This window comes from Bidens hawaiensis, unplaced genomic scaffold (genome assembly GCF_021521415.1).
Source record: "Bidens hawaiensis isolate Kalapana, Puna unplaced genomic scaffold, B.hawaiensis_p1.1 tig00046194_1, whole genome shotgun sequence".
Classification (NCBI taxonomy): Eukaryota; Viridiplantae; Streptophyta; class Magnoliopsida; order Asterales; family Asteraceae; genus Bidens; species Bidens hawaiensis.
In genome coordinates this window covers 75,993-91,766 of record NW_027498241.1, presented here as the reverse complement: position 1 = coordinate 91,766, position 15,774 = coordinate 75,993, and the positions used below count along the sequence as shown (strand labels likewise).

General features: G+C 35.0%; 1 non-coding gene and 1 pseudogene across 2 annotated transcripts; one reads left to right on the top strand and one right to left on the bottom strand.

The window, feature by feature from the left end:
- TRNAN-GUU (transfer RNA asparagine (anticodon GUU)) lies at positions 1-74 on the bottom strand. The gene has a single exon. It is a non-coding gene; the product is annotated as a tRNA-Asn (tRNA).
- A 1,725-nt stretch (positions 75-1,799) lies between these two features.
- Positions 1,800-6,227, top strand: LOC143596265 (cocosin 1-like; annotated as a pseudogene). Its single transcript, XR_013146674.1, has 4 exons — positions 1,800-2,266; positions 2,975-3,219; positions 4,153-4,554; positions 5,862-6,227. The product of XR_013146674.1 is annotated as a cocosin 1-like (transcript).
- Positions 6,228-15,774: the final 9,547 nt, after the last annotated feature.

Below are 15,774 nucleotides of genomic sequence, written 5' to 3'. Positions count from 1 at the left end.
CGCTAGAAGGAGGGCTTAAACCTCCGACCTTGTGGTTAACAGCCACACGCTCTAACCAACTGAGCTATTCCAGCTATGATACTATGTTAGCCGACTCGAGACTTAAAAAAATACTACTAAAGTACGTTAACATATGGATTGGGCTATAACAAGATTTTTTTGGGCCACTGATAATCTTGACATAGTCATAGAGTGCAGAAAATACGTTTTTTTAAAAACTTTTTGAGTAAATATTATAATACAAATATACGCATGTGAGTTTCATCATCATCATCATCATCATCATCGTACTCAGTATATCCCACCAATAGCAAAGCTATGGTAGGGTCTGAGGAGGGTAAGATGTAGGCAGCCTTACCTCTACCCCATAGGGATAGAGAGGCTGTATTTAGCATTAATTTGAAAGTTATATAAATGTTATTGTATTTGTTTAGCTATTGTTTGTTCTACAGCTTAGTTTAGAGTTCACTTGTATAATTATTGGTTTTTGAACTAGAAGTGATTAGATTAGGGTATGGACTGTCGAAAATGAAGACGCGAATCAGAACTCGCCCAAATAATCTAAGGGCCGATCCTTAGATTATTATTTTGTTTATGTTTTTGGATTAATCTGGTCCAAAACACAATCAAGACAATTCACATTTCCGGTTTTATATATCAAATTTTAAATTTTGATATGCTTTTATATGTGTTAGCGTGTTGCGTACATTTATAACAATTAAGTTTTAGAAAATTGAAAACTATAGGTTGCTATGTCTATGTTTAAACAACTAATTAAAGGACACTTTTCTTGGAAAATTTTAATTACTACACTGATGGTAAATTTAATCCTTCATTAGAAAATATGTTAATTCGGGTTAAATCTTTTGTTGTAAATACCCCTAAATCGTTTGCCTTCTACTTCAGTGTAAAAAAATTTATAACTCACAATTTATATGTTAATTCGGAATTGAAACTAGCGTGTATATCTAAGTTTGTCTTGTAGTTTTAAAAACTTATCAAACTAATAAGCCGAGATCAAACATTCAATATCTAAGGGATCTTAAACTGATAAGCACGCGATTTCTCAAGAATTCTCATGTTAAAATCTAGAATATTAACTTTTTTCCTACCATTGAAGACCAACTGCGATTTACCTGATCCAGGGCCGACCTTGGGGGTGGCAGGGTGGTCGAAGGCCACAGCCCCGACACCCAGCTAGGCCTGAATTTTTTTTAAAAAAAAATATTATATGTATTTTTATTAAATACAATATGTATATTTAATGTTTAAATTCAATTACATATCCATTGACTTGGTCTAGTGGCAAATGAGTATTACTCAAAACCAAAAGGTTATGGTATCTAGTCTCATTGAGACATGTTTAATCCTATTTTTTTACAAAAGTTTTTTACAGACCTAAATTATAACCAAGTAAACTCATATAAAAATTAAATTGCATAAACCCAACAAAATACTCCTTTTATCTCAGGCCAAAAAACTTTTCGCCTTTGGCCCAAAACTTTTTTTTCTTTCTCGAAGCCGGTCCTGACTTGATCCGCTGATTAGCAGGATACGAGCATGGTACAATGAGTTTTTTTAGACCGGTGATTTTCTCATATATATATATATATATATATATATATATAAATATATATAAACAAGTTAGCTAACATAAGTTTCAATTCAAAAACTGTAACTCATATTTACATCCTTAGGTTGATAAAAGTTTTGTGCACATTAGCAAAATAAAAAAACCTAAAAATCTAAAATGTCTACAAATAAAACAAACATACATAATATGCTACTTTCCAAAACCAACACCAACTCTTGAACACTTACTCAACTTAATATGTGTAAAGCAACAAGCCCATACAAGCCATGCAAGCTGCAACTTGTCTCATTCTTTCTACCACAACTTCCTTATGTGTCAATCTTCAACACTCCCTCAACTTCTTTATAACCCTCATTCCACCACCACTACCACCACCATCAGCCACCATGTCTATCCTCTCACTCTCACTAACCCTCCTCTTATTCTTCCATGGCTGCCTTGCTCTCCGGCCATTCGTGCAACAAACCGAAAACGAGTGTCAAATTCAGTCCATCAATGCCCTTGAACCTAATGTACAAGTTACCGCGGAAGCCGGTGTAACCGAGTTCTTTAACTCTGGTGACCAGCAGTTCCAGTGTGCTGGAGTGGAGGTTATTCGCCATCATATCAAACCACAAGGGCTTCTTTTGCCAACTTACTTAAACTCTCCACTTGTGGTCTATATTATCCAAGGTCATTATTATTAATTTAATAACTTACTATTCGCTTAAAGTAAATATTAATTAACAAACTGGTATCTAATCCTACACCGTTTCAAATGACTGTTCAGACTAGATTAAATCTGACGGCCGTTTTGACTAAAATAATTCAAAGTTTGACTCCCTGGGTTAAAGTTGTCGTCAAGATATTGACTGATGGCCGTTCTTACCAATATTTTTTAAAGTTTGACCCCATGTGGTTAGAACGACTATACAGACCAAAATTTGCAAAGTTTGACTTTTTGTTGGTTAAACGACCGAGTGAATGTTTTTCACTCTTTTGGACGATCGTTTTGACTAGAATTTTTTGAACTTTTACCCCTATGTTGTCATCCAGGATATTAGTTAAAATGTAAAATGATCTGACAAATAATTTTTAAAGTTTGACAACAGCTATCTGATGAATATTGATGAATATTGTTCAAACTACTGTTACTATAAAAAATTGCAAAGTTAACTTATATGGACAATTGTTTTGACAAAAATAATAATAAACTAAAAATCAAAGTTTGACCCCACGGTCGGAACGGCCATTTAGTCATTGACCAAATGGCCATTCTAACTAACAATTTTTAAAGTTTAATCCTCAATTGTCAGAATAGCCGTTGAGATATTGTTCAAACGGCCATTCTGGTACAAAAATGTGACCAAAGTGTTAAAGTTATATTTTAAATTGTTTTAGGGAGGGGATTTTAAGGAGTAATGTTACCCGGGTGTCCGGAAACGTTTCAGTCGTCGCAACAGCTGGAAGAGCATGGATCGTTCCAAGATCGCCACCAAAAGATCCGCAATTTCCAAGAAGGCGATGTGATTGTCATCCCCGCCGGAGCGCCTCACTGGATGTACAACGACGGGCAAGAAGATATCGTTGCGGTTGTCTTACTTGACTCCACTAGTGCTACTAACCAGCTTGACCAGTTCCATAGGGTAAATATGTAACTATTTAATATTTAATAAGTTTGTCGCAAATTTTGAATTTTTTGGTTGTTAAATTTTGCTACCATTCTCATTGCAAATCGGTCGTTAATTTTGCTACAAAGATACCAGTCCTAATTTTGGGAGTGTTATTATTTCAGTCAAAATCAGTTGTTAATTTTGTTACCTTTTTATTTCTGTAGCAAATTGGTCACTATGTAAGCTTTATATACGCTACCTGTGTTATTCTTTTGGTCGCTAATTTGGCTAATTAACCTTTCAGTTGCTAATTTTACAACATGAATACAGTTACAAATTCCATCACAATTTTACTATTTTTATGAATACCATCACAAATCATTCCTAATTTGTTACCGTTATCATTTCGGTAACAAAATCGGTTGCTATTTGTTACAGCTAAATTTCCGGTCGCTAATGTTACTACAAATCGATTGCTATTTTCTAACATGCAAATGTTAAATTTTTGGTCGCTAATGTTACTAATGTCATTCTTTATCATCTTTGGTTCACTAATTTTACAAAATATCCCTTTGGTCTAATTTTGCTAATCATCCTTTCGGTCATAATTTTGCTATTTCTAGCCGTCCTAATTTTGTTACCGATATCATTTATGTCGCGTATAGGTCACTAATTTTGTTACAATTATCATATCGCTAGCAAACTGGTCGCTATATATGCCATTGTTATCTTTTTGGTCGCTAATTTTGCGATTTCAGTTGGTTCTAATTTTGATTTTTGATGATTGGCATTTTGGTTGCAAGTTATCATTAGTAGCAATTTGAATGCTACTTTGCGACCATTATTTTTTAGTCGCAAATACGGTGTCAGCTGATAACTTTGCGACCATTTTTCTTTCACAAATTTTGGTCGCAATTAACCTAAAATATCACCAAATGTTCAAAACATATATTTTGATGATTACAGAGATTCTTTCTCGCTGGAAACCCGAAAGACGGAGAAGTAATAAAGGGACAACAAGGCGGACAAGAGTCACCAGAAGAGGGTTCCGCCAGCATTTTACGAGCATTCGATCTTAAAATGCTCACTGAAGCGTTCAACGTGGACGAAGAAACCGCTTCAAAGCTTCGAAGCCCAGATGACACAAGGGGTCACATTGTGATTGTGGAAAACGGTCTTCAAGTTATCCGAACACCGGTCCAAATTCAACAAGACAATGGTTTAGAAGAAACCCTTTGCTCACCTAAGCTAACGTTCCACATCAACGATGCTTCGCGTCCGGATTACTTCAACCCGGAAGCTGGTTGGACCACTTCGCCTATTCTTCAAACGCTTCAACTTAGTGCCGAAATAGGAGTTCTGCATAATGTAAGTAGTGATTATCGGCTTTCCATTCCGTAAAAAAAAGAAAACCGTCAGTGAAATGAGTTACCGACAACAATTCGTCGGTAATGCACTGTCGGTAATTTGATTATCGAGGGACATTACCGACGATGTATTTAACGACAATAACCGACAAGTCTTCTCTTTTAGAGACAGATAACTCACACCATAAATTCAGTTTTTTAGTATATAAAAACCGTTTAGTTTTGGTTTTCTCAGTTTTAGTTTGTGCTAAAAAAATTAACTTGTGCCTCTTAAACTTTGATCCTAAATCTGTTTATTTAATTTTTAACTATTGATTAACTGCTTAATTATTAATTAACTTTTATACATTTGAGCTAAAATATATAGGCTACACTATTAACATTTTTATAAATTATGTAGCATTTAAAATTAAAAATGAAAATATAATCTATAAATTCGGTCCAGGTCAACCCTCGGATAGGCAAAAGTAAAATTGTACTAATTTTGACATTATTTTACTAATCTCATGAAAATAACGTTAAAAGTGGCGGAAGGTTAATCAGGCATCATGTGGTGGCGTTGATAGCCGAAAGACAAGGGCACATGCACCAATCAGCCGGTGTCCCGATGATTGAGTGCTATGTGCCTTATGTCCAAGGCTTGATGCAAAACTACTATCGAACCGGGGGTCTCAACGGAAGCAGCCTCTCTATCCATAGGTAAGGCTGTCTACATCTTACCCTCCTCAGACCCTACCATAGCATTGCTATTGGTGGGATATACTGAGTACGATGATGATGATGATGAAATTGGGTCCAGGTCAGTTTTTTCAGTTTCAATTACACGTGAAACCGAATTGTAATTCAATTTTTACGAAAAACTAAAACCAAATATTCGAGTCTTTTCAGTTTTAATTACATGTGAAACCGAAAATTCAGTTTTTTAGTATTTAAAAACCGTTCAGTTTTGGTTTTCTCAGTTTGTGCAAAAAAATTTAACTTGTGCTAATATATTGAAGTTAAAATCTATAAATTATTAATTGTACTTAATTAATAATTAACTGTTATACATTCGAGCTCAAGTATGTAGGCTACACTATCAACATGTTATAAATTAAGTAGCATTCAAAATAAAAATGAAAATAAAATCTATAAATTCGGTTTAGGTCATGTTTTTCAGTTTTAATTGCATGTGAAACCGAACTGAAATTCAACTTTTACGAAAAACTAAAACCAAATATTCGTCAGTTTCCGTTTGGGTTCAGTGATACTTATTTGTTTAGTTCTGACACAATCGACTCAAAATGTTTTTATCCTTTTGAATAACAGAATGCTATGGTGTCACCATACTGGATTACAAACGCGCACGATATCATCTACATTACACACGGAAACATGAGGATGCAGATCGTAAGCAACGAGGGAGAAGCGGTATTCGACAACGTGATCCAGGAGGGGCAGGTAGTGGTGGTGCCACAGAATTTTGTGGTGGTGAAACATGCCGGAGAACAAGGGTGTAATTGGATATCGTTCAGGACTAATGACAACGCGATGATCAACACCTTGTCGGGTAGTTCATCGGCTATTAAGGCGTTGCCTGTTGGCGTGATCATGAATGCTTATCGGATGTCGCCCGAGGATGCATGGAGCTTGAAGAATAATAGAAAGGAGTCTGTTTAAGCCAAGTTTTAATTACTAGGTGAGCTAGGAGTTAGATTTTGGCAATCTATGTAATGGAATAAGATGTTTTAAGTTGTGTGTGACATAACAGTTTTAAACCATCTATGTTGAAGGAAATAAGAGGCTTTAATAAAAATGAAATGAACAAATTTTAATTAAGATCAAATTGATGAAACTAGAAATCAAGCTAAACAATTTTGTTATAATGCTTAACTACAATATGCTCAATGTGTGACTTTGAAATTACTACAAATAAGTGACTTGAGAAGGGTTCGACGTCGCTAACTTCGTGGAGTGTCTTGTGAAGAGCTGCTAAGAACAAACAACCGTTAGTCCAGCCGCAAGAGGGTTGTAATCAGCCTCTGACGTGAGAATAATTTAGCCGAGGGGACTCTTGTGATCAACCTTTAGACTGAGAATAATAAGGCCGAGAATAATTCAACTGTTATGGATCGATTGGACATGTAAAGTGATTTAAGTGTGAGTGGCGAGTATGAGAGTTCAAGGGTGCATGGCTGCATGCTACTCGTCTTTTTTGCTCGTGCAAGGTCTGTCTTTACCCTTTTGGTGTGAGTAAGCATGTTGGTTATTTTAGTGCTATTGGATTAACTTGTCGATCGAGGAAATAACGTTAGAGATTAAACGAGTTAGGTTACGTGGGACTGTGAGCTCTAGTTAAACCAAATGTTATTTAAGCTTTATAATATCACTGGATTTATTAGTTTAGCACTTGGGCTTAAGTGTTATGTTAATTGAGCTTTATTGGAGGCCTTATTGTTTTAACAAGAAGAAAAGGGGCCATGCTCCCTATCAATCGATCGGTCACATACATAGAGAATAGACGGTTACAAGTTCTCTCAGGTTATTCATCCATATATAGAAATAATCAAGATTTATTTCGTGTTCAAATTCTTTGTCTTATGCGATAAATCATTGTGTGTAACCTACGTATAGATTTATCTTACAGTGATTACATGAGAATAATCCCATTTGCAATTACAAAATTACCAGATTTATTTGTTTGTTCGTTTATTCAATTGATTGATTTTGGGTTTTAGATCGCAATACACACAACAATGCCAATTGTCTACACTTTACTTATTCCTAGGTGCTATAATCTATTTTGTGATGACATGGACGGATGGACCGTAGGCTTCTTTGCACGAGCAGAAGTGTGATCGTACACCCACGTCATCATGTGACAATAAATAAGTATGACTTGATACAATGATATGTGTCTATGTTTCAGATTGATTCATACACGATGTAATATAGTGCCGATTGTTACATGAACTGATTGCTACATATAAAAGTTATGACTTGATACGTGTCTATATTTCACTTTGGTTCATACACGATGTAATAGTGCATATGATTACACATTTACATGGATTGATTGTTACAGATATCACAATAACGTGTGGTGTCGAAATAGTGTTCTTAATTTTATTATTAAAATACAAACAAATAAAAAATAACATAATACAAATAGAAAAATCAAATGGTGGGTGACTAGGTTCATCAATTTCTTAGACCATGCGTAGTGGCTCGTTTAGAACTCTCCACAACGAGCAAAACATCGACTGGCCCTTCATTTTCCTCTTTGTTTTGGTGCTACTTGTTGTGTAGACAACGCTCGTTTTGCACGATGGTGTGACCAGAGCTTTGAAGAACCAATGGAGAAGAAGGTGGGGACATTTCCCCCACCATTACGTACGGTCTTAGCTTTCTTAATTTTCATATTAAGTATTTTGCTTATATTCGAAAACACTAGCCCGATAGAACAAAATGTTCATATTAGGAAATAATAATATAATACAAATAGAAAAAATAAGTAGATGGTTCATAGATTTCTTAATTTTCAAATATACTCGAAAACACCACACGGATAAAACAAAAAGTTCATATCAGAAAAACGAGATGTTTTTTTTCTTGTTTACAATTAGAATTATTAAAATACAATACATTGCCAGTCGGGGTTTGATGTTGTGGGTCAAACTTTCATTGCGGTTTACTGATATTCTTACTACAACTTATATCAATGTAAAAACGTAGAGATCTATAATATCTCGAACTTATATAAAAAATTGTAAAAATATCCTTAAAAAAACGTCCTTTAAATCTTACTCTAAACCAATGAAAACTTAAAATTTTTAAATTTTCGTTTAAACTTTAGAGTTTGAAGATTGAAATGATGACATCAAAAGAGTACGAAAAGCTTTAAATCCACTTAGATATCCTTGACCTAACATATTAAATGGGCATGCAACTTTTTTCAATAATCGAATTCCATCACTTATATATGAAAAAGGTATAACAAGTACCACTTTATACCAAAAACTTGTATTTTTTTTCAAATATGGGTGCAATTGTGGACAATTGATGATGACTAGAATTGGATCTTAGGAATATTCAAACACTAGAGGAAAAGTTGAAATCCAAAACTATTAGACCGGCAATAGACAAGTTATAGACCTCGACTTAAATACTAAAAAGACGTTTCTAATTTCAGTGGATATGGTATTAGGTGGTGCGTGTTTTTGTTTGTTTGTTTTACCTTAACCACCCATCATTCAAACATGAACAAGATTTTTTTTTTATTTGTGTTTGTTCTTTAATAAAATGAATGTATTCATGTTTGTTCTTTAATAGTATACACAAAGAAACATGAGCCTTATTGAGATCAGATCAACATAAAGCTCGTTTAGTTATAGAGCCGTGCTTTGACACATTACATGAGTTTTGAGTGTGCTTAGACTTGTTAAAGCTTTTATCAAAATAAATAATAATAATTCAAAATGTAATAAATTATTATATAATACGATTAAGAAGTTTGGTGATGCAAGGTCTCGATTGAGCCACTTTGCGGAACTTTATTGGTTTGTTTTAGTTTTGGTCTATAACAAACGTAATGAAAACCGACCGAATGTAGTTCCGGTACCGTAACAAACGTGACGGAAACCGATCAAATTCGATTAAACTCAACGCGTTGTTTTAGTTCCGGTACCGTAACAAACGTAGCAAAACCGACCGAATGCCGATTTGTTTTTTTAGTTACGGTACCGTAACCAACGTGACAGAAACCAACCGAATTTGCGTAGACTCACAGCTTAACACCGGAATAAAAAACGGTCGGGTTTTACCAACACCGAGTTTTACCAACCGACGCCACCTCACTGGTCCACCAAAAATTTTATTTTTGTTTTTATTCTGGTTATAGTTCTAGTACAATAAAACACATAACTAAAACCAATCGAATTCGCATCGACTTACCGTCTCAACACCTTGTGACCTACAACGCTTGAGTTTCACATTGCCTGGGTTTTTACCGACCTGGGTAAAATAATAGTTATATAACAATAACATACGATAAGCAAGTCGAACTCAAACCTAGTCGAGCTCTAGGCCTAAAGGTAAATATCCATAAAATGCAAGGGCAATATCGTCCAAAAAGGGGTAAGATTCTTTTTGAAACTAAAGGACAAGAGGACCCACAAACAGAAGCTAAATTCAAACACACAAAAGAATAAAAATTAAAAAGCACAAGTCACGAGACCATGTTAATATTATTATTATTATTAACCATTGCCCAAACTCAGATCCCAAATCTCACTTATCCTGTTACAACAACTCCAGTTAACCTTTCGTTAGCAATCAACACCAAATCCGACAAACAAAATGAACAACAATAACCATCGTACATTAATAAGTCTAGTTCTTGTGGTTGTTGTTATGATACTTGTTATGCTTCCTACTGGTACTGAATCTACTGGACGGATGGGATTTGTTTACACTAGAAACAGAGGAAGATGCACTCCACAGTATGTTATCTTATCTTATGTTTTATTCTCTCTTTGCATATTTTATCCATAGATAATGAGTACAAATGGAGTATTATCTATGTTGAAAACATGAAATGTGTGACATATTATAAATTTATGAGGTGTACACAAACTATATGATATCTAATCCATTACAAACGGTTGTCCGATAGAGGTTGATATTGTCCAAACGGCCGTTCTCACCAATAGTTTTTAAAGTACGACTTTGGTCAGAACGGCAGTCTGGATATTGTCCAAACGGCTGTTCTCACTAATCATTTTAAAAGTTTTACTCTAGTCAGAATGGCCAGATAGTCATTCCGACCAATAATTTTCAAAGTTACTCTGGTTAGAATGGCTGTTAGGATATTGTCTAGACGGTCGTTCTCATCAATAATTTTTGAAGAGTATTGTCCAAATGGCCGTTCTCACTAGTAAATTTTTAAAGCTTTACTTCGGTCAAAGACTAAAAACGTCTGTCTGGATATTGGCTAAACGGTTGTTCTGACCAATATTATTCAGAGTGTGGTATTGGCTAAACAGTCGTCCTGACCAGTAATTTTTAAGGTTGACATCTAATCGAGCATTATCAATGTTGAAAACCTATAGATTACAAATTGAAGTGGCTCGAACTTGCCTCATTTTGACTTACGAGAGCTCGAGCTCGGCTCGTTTTGAGCTTTCTTTCTAAAGCTCACGCTCGGTTCGTGTATTATTTATTAAATTACAAGTATTTTTAATTATTTTTATATATTTTGAGAAACTTTAAACGAGTTTATGCTTGAGTGGAGCTGGCGTGCATTACCTTAAACGAGCCAAAAATTGGCTCGAGCTTAGTTGTGTATAGAGGTGCACAAATCGGGTATTAGAAAAACCCGGGTTCGGGTATGATCGAGTATTCGAAAATCGGGTATTAGCAATACCTGGGTCGGGTCCGGGTATTGCCTCTAAAAACTATACCCTATGTATCGGGTTCGGGTCCGGTATAGAACCGGGTATTTGAATATCCTAAATCCGGGTATTGAAAAAAACATATTTTCGGGTTTTTTCGGGTATCTTTACGGGTATTTCTCGGGTATAGATTGAAATTTTTTAGAGATTGTACATTTTAAGGGTATTTTTCGGGTATTTTCTTGTTATTTTTCGGGTAATTTCGGGTATTGAAAAAACCATATTTTCGGGTCTTTTCGGGTGTTTTTCCGGATATTTTTTCGGGTATAGATTGAAATTTTTTAGAGGTTGCACTTTTTAAGGGTATTTTTCGGGTATTTTCTAGTTAGTTTTCGGGTAATTTCGGGTATAGATCGGGTATTTGAAAAACCCGGATTCAGGTATCGGTAAAACCCGGTTCCAGGTATGGAACTGGTTTGGGTTTTCGGGTATTATCGGGTGCAAATCGGGTCCGGTTCGGGTACGGGTTTTAGTACTAAAATGCATACCCTATCCGTACCTACGGGTAGGGTCGGGTACGGGTTCGGGTATTAAAAACCCGGGTATAACAAAAAACTGGTTCCGGATTCTTTATCGGGTCCGGTTCCGGGTTCGGTTTTTTTTTCACATCTAGTTGTGTAGTGTGAAATTAAAACATACAAAAGGCTCGGTTATATTAATTAAAATGAATTAGGCCCTAATCCATACTTTTGGGCCTTTTTTTTCAGCCCAAAATATTTAAGGCAAAATGACATAACCGAAACCGAACAAAGTTTCTGTTTTTGGTTAGGTTGTAGTCTAAAACCGACCCAAACCGAAACATGCACATCTGTATAAGTATCATGATGGTGATGGACTATGCAGGTATTGGAGCAGTAGGCGAGAAGCCTGGCCGAGGATGATAACACAGGGATCAACAGTGTCAAAAGTGTTCGGATCCCGGGCTTACGAACGCTACCGTTACGATCTCACATTACTAGAGGCGACGACACGAAACGACGATGTAGAAAACGTGTTTGCTCGGCTCGTAAAGGAATCAACGGCGGCGTTGATCAACTCCTACACTAGGAAAGGTTACCCGTACAGCGCGTGGGAGGTGAAGACCGCTGTGATTCAGGGTTTAGTTTCTGATGAAGAAGCGGAAGTGCAAGCGCGACGGTTTTACGATGCCAATCAGGCTTGTAGTTAGTTATTGTGTTTGCTACTTATTGTAAAAGTGTGTTGAAGTTGCATTTTGGTCATATTTGTTGTGTTCTAGTTAGTGCAGTTGTGGCCTTATTTTGTGATTTGTCTGATATATGCACTTATCTATCTGTTTTAATGAATGTATTATAGTTGGTTGTTATGTTTGGTTTGAGTATATAAACTTGCATCATTAAAGATAATGATTTAGAATATGTATCATGGATTACTTTAGATTTGGCATGTAAGAAATTCGAATGGGTGAAATTCGATAATTGAAATTGGACCAAATTGTTTTTTGATTAATTTCATATATACTCTTACAAACATTATAAATATCATATATGTTCTTAAAAAATAGTTAAAATATCATATATGTTTTAACAAAATAGTTAGAATCGCCCCTTATTTTGTTATATAGAAGTTCAATAGACGCAATGAACCATCACAACCCTTCTTAAAACGTCATATATATTGGTAATTGGTTATAAGTGTCTTAACTCTTGCGGTTAGATCAACATTTTGTAACCAATTAAACCACTTTTTCACAATTTTCATATACAAAAATAAATGGTATTTTTGTTGTTAGTTAAACCATTATACATAGATGCATTTTATGAAAAAAGTTAATGAGAGCATGCATGCTTACGCGATCACGTCCTTCTAACTTTTTAGTTAAACTACTACACATAATCTAAAAGAATTATATTTGTAATACAATTTTTAGTTAAAACTTTTAATTATATTTGCAAGTGAATCTTAGGCTTTTCTTATTTGGTTTCTATTCTGTGGTTGATACCACCTTCCAAATTTTACTAATGTTAAAAATGAAAACTAGTAATGCAATATCATTGTAGTTCAACAAATAGAATTATATACAATATTTTATAAATTTATAAAACTTTTATACAATTGTTGTAGAAAACAATCTAATTCATATTAAAGAATATATACTTGTGACAATCTAATTTATGAAACAATTTTCAATTTGTCATCATTACATATGATTAAGAATATCATTTGATATTATTATTTTCAATTTGGAAATTAATGATTTAGAGCCTGATTTGAATATAGAGGAAAGTAAATAAGGAGAGGATTTGAATTAGTGCATGCATGCTAGTTATTGGGCTTATTTTGGTACCTGATTCTAACTATATATTATGATTTACCTCTTAAAGACATAAATATATGAGTTAATGGCCATTTTCGTCCCTGTGGTTTACTACTTTCGTCACTTCAGTCCAAAATTTTTAATTTTGTCAATTTAGTCCTCATAGTTTTAAATATTAGCCAATTACGTCCCATCCGTCTAACGGCATCCAGCTATGCCGTTAGTTTAAGGGTATTTTTGTCTTTCTCCTTTTAATTTTGAGTTAATGGTCATTTTAGTCCATGTGGTTTGATATCTTTGCCAATTCAGTCCAAAGTTTAAAAATTTGTCAATTTAATGTTCAGTTTAATTCAGTTTTTTTTATTTTTTATGTTTTTTGTTTATAACCCTGAAGAGCATAATTCAAGCCCAAAACTATCGAGCAACCTCAAATAATGGTATGTATTTACTCTGTTGACAACAGTAATCATACCCCCCCCTTATATTTAGTTTCTAGACATTTCCTAAAATCTTCTACATGGTGGAATTCAATGGTAAAGTGGTTAAGGTAATTCCCTGAAACCGAATTATACAGAAAAAACTAAAAATTGTTTTGTTGATTAATGTATAATAGTTGATTACGACCCTGATTTTCGTTATGATATGTTAATCTCTAAACCCTAAATATTATGCATTCATCAAAGAAACGATTTTTAGTTTTTCCGTACAATTCGGTTTCACATAATTGCTTTGACCACTTTACCATTGAATTCCACCATGGGGGAGAGTTTAGGAACCGTCTAGAAACTAAATACGAGAGGAGGGGGCATGATTACTGTTGTCGACAGAGTAAATGCAGACTTGTTTTGGGCTTGGATAATGCTCTCTAGGGTTATAGAAAAAAAACTGACTTAAATTGAAAAATTTCAAACTTTGGACTGAATTGGCAAAAGTATCAAACCACAGGGACGAAAATGACCAATAACTCAAAATAAAAAGGAGAAAGACAAAAATACCCTTGAACTAACGGCATAGCTGGATGCCGTTAGACGGATAGGACGTAATTGGCTAATATTTAAAACTATGAGGACTAAATTGACAAAAATACAAATTTTGGACTGAAGTGGCGAAAGTAGCAAACCACAGGGACGAAAATGGCTATTAACTCTAAATATATTAAATATATATGTGTCTACAAGATCCAAAAAATTATCCCTTTGGTTTCTTTCATTTCATCCCTTTTAGAAGGTAAATAAAAATAGATAATTATATATGTCAACAAGTAAATAATGTTAAGCGTGTCCAACACCAAACCAGATTGAAGGCTCCTAGAATCTTGAAGAATATTTAATATTAAAGTTAGTTTATTATTATAGAATAAGTTAGTCTTATTTATTTAATCCTATTTGTTTTAGATTTAAATTGTGTATTTGAGTTAGTATAGGATTAGTCATGTATGGGCTCTATATAAGCCATACATTGTATCATAATTATTAAGTTTTTCTCGTTAGTCGTTTTCTTAATAAAAGAGTCGATCGTGTGTTGATCAAATCCCGTGTTCACGTTCTTGATTCACTCGCCTAAAGTTTAACAAGTGGTATCAGAGCTTTGGCTCTCGATCCGGATCAGACGAAGAATACATTTAATATGTTCCGTTAAGCCGCCTCCGCTAGTATCGCTAGATCAGAATCGGAGAAGTAGATCGAGGGGGCTGCTGAACCGCAGAATAGGTTATAAGAAAAGTTTGTTGTGCATCAAGAAGGAATCAACAGTCCGTGGTGTAGCGGGAACAGTAGTTGCTGAATTTAATTTGTTTGATCGATCGTGAATGAGTCGTCACCTGGTTGTCGGGTTAGTGATTGAACCGATCGAAGTCGAAGGAAGAAAAGGCCGACAGTTAACAGAGAACCCGGCGGAAGAAGGAAGACCAGAATCTGATCAAAGGTTGAAGACTACGAACCTGTGTGTCAGGTTCAGATTGTGTGGTCCGTGTATCGATCCGAAGATCCAGGGCTGGGAACGAGCAAACCTCCGATGATGATAGATCTTCGACGTGCATAAGTTCGTATATGCAGGGCCAAGATTTATGGGAAGTTGTTAACGGTGTTGAGACGGTACAACCACCGAGAGAAGATGCAACTGGAGTGTTACGAAAGTGGAAGATCAAAGCGAACGAAGCCATGTCCATATTGAAGGCCATGATCGAAGAGGATGTGCTTGAACAGTTTCAAGATGTTGAGACGCCCAAGCAATTGTGGGATATTCTTGAAAATTTGTTTTCCAAAAGGAACCGATGTCCAAGCAAAATCCGATATACGAAACCAAGACAACCTACACGAAACAAGAAAGTTTGGTCATCTAAGGAAGAAGAGAGAGATACTGGTGAGACATGCAACTTGAATAGTAAAAGATTTCCTTTCAAGTGTTACAGTTATCAAAAGAAGTAGTTGGTTTTTTTTTATTGTTTGTCAACCCGAACCTCTCTGTGATATCACATGGTTTGCAGCCAAAGCATTATTTGATTTTCTTTTTGTTC